Genomic DNA, 3973 nt, shown 5'->3' with positions numbered 1-3973 from the left:
ATAAAATTCATTATACTATAATACTATGTTCTGTGGCACTGTGATGTGTTTTTACTCCAAAACTTTCTGACACCAGATATGTCGATTTTTTTCATACCCATAATCAGTTCTGGACACCTTATAATTGGTGTCAATTCTGACATTACCTACTTACAGGTCACATGAGACCCCATGGATTTCAGGGTCAATCCCATAGGTCATGCTCAAATCAGGCGCTGGTGACAGCTCTCCTACGCCCAAGTGTTTCCCCTCCTTCAGTTTTGATAATTTGGCAGCTTGCCTTGCAGAACTCAGGAAGACCATTTTCTCATTGTTGGTGACTTATGAGGGACAAAAGTGAATCGTCAGATTAAAAGGTAGATGGAAAAGGGTCTGCAAAGACCCAGACCACCAGAGCATCGATGCTGTGGGGTCAAGGCATCGCGCCTTCCTGCACGTGAATGTGCTTGCCCTCCCTGAGCTCTTCCAACTATGTTGTTCAGAGGTTTTTCTTTTTACTGTACTTGTATTATTTAGGTGTAATTGATTAACTTTTGATCACTTTTGACTGATTTATTTCCTAGCTCTTATTCTGTTCTTGGTTGTGAGCACACTTCACACTTTTAATCAAGACGCAGTGCTTCAGGTGATCAACACTTATCTTGGAGCCAGCCAAGAGCTCTGCAAACAAAGCCACTTATTATCCCAACACATTCATCATTCAGAAAGAGTAGGAGGGTTAGGAGCTCTGTACCAAGAAGCAGAGACAAAATACAAACGCATTTTAAAATAATTTATGTCAGCCACTGATGAAAGGAAGTGGTTAGAGTGGTTTATTATAAGAGATAATTATTAGGGAAGATGATTTTATTATACCATACCATCATAAATAGCTTGAAAAACAATCTTTTTTTAAAAAGTTCTTTATTAGTTTTTTGATGTAAAAAATGTCTGCTACAACAAGAGTGACTCACTTCTTAAAATAGGTTAACCATTATATTCACGTAAGAGTTATGATTGAAATATACATTCAATATACATTTAAATTAAAAGTATCTATTACAATATGAAACACATATTTCATATTGTATGTTTGTATGAAACACATACAAAAGAATCTATTACAATATGAAACAGGAAGTGCTTGAAAGATCCTGAGTTCAATATACAGTACCAAAAAAATAAGAGAAAAAACTATAAAAGACACATTGGCATCAATATACTTCTGCTAGCTTCAAATACACTTATCCCACTATTCTTGCTACGTTCTGAAGCAGTTCTGGAAGTCCTCTTTCCAGACTTTCTCTATAAGGAGTGATAAACTACTCAGAGATGGAAAGGCAAGCTTGTAAAAATATGATGATGCATCCTCTCCCACTTCCTTCTCCAGATTTGGTGCCTTGTGACTTTTGGCTTTCCCCAAACTCAGATATCTAAGAGAAGCAAGCATTTTGAATCAATACAGAGCAAAAAGGCATCCACTAAACCTTAACGAAATGATTACCATAGCTTTTGATCATGTCCTCTGTGGCATATGAAAACATCTAAAATGACTCCAAAGTGGTTCTTTAAAATATGTGGGATTTTAGCTTTCTTAATTGATTTTTACTAGTTGAAGACTTTTGTACCCTCAAGATATAGACAAAGAATAAAAATAAATAAATAATTGCATTATAAGTAATATAATTTGCATTTAATACACTGCATTTAAAGTTAATTTGCATTTATAATTTGCAAGATAAAGTTTATCAGACACATAATATGCAATATTGAATCAATTTATTTTTTGTGATATTTTAAAAAGCCATCAAAGTGAATGTATGTAGTAGTTTTATATGTCCTATTTTCTCCTTAGAAATCTGGATTGTTGAAATGCATGTGCTAATTGAAGGTTTGATTGGTCTAGTTTGAAGATGTTAAAAGGACATGAATTTTTGTTGAGATTTGGTTAGACTACTCAGGGAGGGGGTGACAAATGGTAATGCAAAACAAAATGAAACTGAAACAACCTGGGTCCTAAAAATGCCTCTGAAAATTCCTTCTGGATTGCACCCTGTCTCAGGAGGTGGTGTGGAAAAGTCTACAGAAAATAATTAATTCTACCATTGTTATGTGTTAACATTTCCTTGTGAGCCAGTTACTGAAATGCTAATAGCTGCTAAAAGAAGGGCATATATTTGGCAACAGTTTATATCACTAGTTTTCTATTGCTTAGCACTTTATGTAGGTGTATAGAACACGCCCTGATAGCCATATAAAAAATTCTTAATTGGCAAGAGGATAGAAATAATTTTTACAAAGATAGAATGCAGTTGTTAGACATAAACTATTGTCATGATCCTGTTAACAGGGTGAGGACACAACAGAGGTGGTTATAATAAATCATCATCATCATCATCATCATCATCATCATCATCATCATCATGACAATCCTTTAATCTGAAATTAAAGGAAAAATCATTCACATATGCAAGACACATAGTTTAATCATACTGTTAGTGTTCATCCAGTGCGGGAACAATGGACCTTCACTCATTCGGCTGGGATGACATGATTGACGTAACACTCATAGGAAATGAATACGAAGAAATTCATTTTTATCACACTGTGGTTCTGTTGAGAATCAGAGGACGTTCCTGAATTTGTCCACTCTTTGTTTATTTTTTAATAAATTTTTTTGAGAAATAAATAGCAACAAGACAGTTTCAAAATAGGTTAGTAGGACAGTTACAATGATGAATACATTGCATATTGTTGTCTTTGTAGTAGGTATTCATAGTACAAGATGCAGATATGATATCTTGTCTAAACACCATTAGTACAAATATTTCTTCTCATTGAACTAAGAGAAAGTAGTTGTATATCTAACCTAGCTATTTTGTGTGTACAGATATGTATATTCTTTTTTCACTACAAAATAGTCCTTCATTTATATCCCCCTTGTTTGTTTAGTTTTGTCAGAGATGTATATTCAGTCCAAACATAGCTATTGCAAGAAAGAATGAGTACTTTTGCCTTCATTGACATTGGAGGGGGGGCTAAGGTGAGGGTTTTCTCAGCCCAAGAATTCTGTGATATGAACTTCTTTTTCTTTTTTCTTTTTTGGTGGAACCGGGGATTGAACTCAGGCCCCTGTACTTGCCAGGGAAGTGCTTATTCCACTGAGCTATATCCCCAGCCCCGATATGAACTTCTTGTGGGAACTCAAGGAGAACAGGCATGGATCAGACTGCTTCATCGACCTGCCCCAGTGGCAGGTCAGAGGAGAAGTGAGGACCAGAACCTGTCTGCAGTTGAACATGAAATCCAGCTTTGTATAGCAAAAGGTTTGTCTGGAAAGTCCTGCATGATCCTGCTCAGGTACATCAGGTGTGCAGTTTGCCTCAACCCCGGGAGAGGAATCCTCCTATACTGCTCCATGCCTCATGCCTTCCATCCTCACTATTGCTCAGCTCTGGGGAGAAGAGTTTTGTCACTGATGAAATGGGAGGAGTCTTAATGTTTTGATCCATTTTTTGAGAAGAATCAGTAAATTGAGTGCTGTTGGTTCTTCATGGGGTATAAGAAAAGGCTCATAACACATTATTTTCAATTCTTATTCTGTTTTCACTTTTAGAATTTTTCCATATATTTCTGACATTTTTGTTTTCTTTTAAGTTTCTTATTAGGTTTCATTTTGTTTTCCTTTTTGGACAATTTCTTCTATCTCAGTTATAATAAGTGTTGAGGTGTAGGCATAATTGGACATCTCATTGCTACACATTCCTTCACTTATAAAATCAAAGGGAACTTGGATGAGACCCAGAAGACAGAAAGAAAATGTACAGCTCTGTAGGGTGGGTAGTAGTTTGCTGCTAAATATTGTCCTGCTCTGCTCATGCATGTAAAATCTTTTTATAATTGTTATATGACGCACATACAAGACTTGTAATATTTAAAGAATATAATAGAAGAAGCCATGATGTGTAAATCGCTCAGCACAGACCAACACAGA

Source organism: Octodon degus, unplaced genomic scaffold (genome assembly GCF_000260255.1).
Source record: "Octodon degus isolate 3935 unplaced genomic scaffold, OctDeg1.0 scaffold00102, whole genome shotgun sequence".
In the NCBI taxonomy this organism is placed as follows: Eukaryota; Metazoa; Chordata; class Mammalia; order Rodentia; family Octodontidae; genus Octodon; species Octodon degus.
This window is presented reverse-complemented; position numbering follows the sequence as displayed.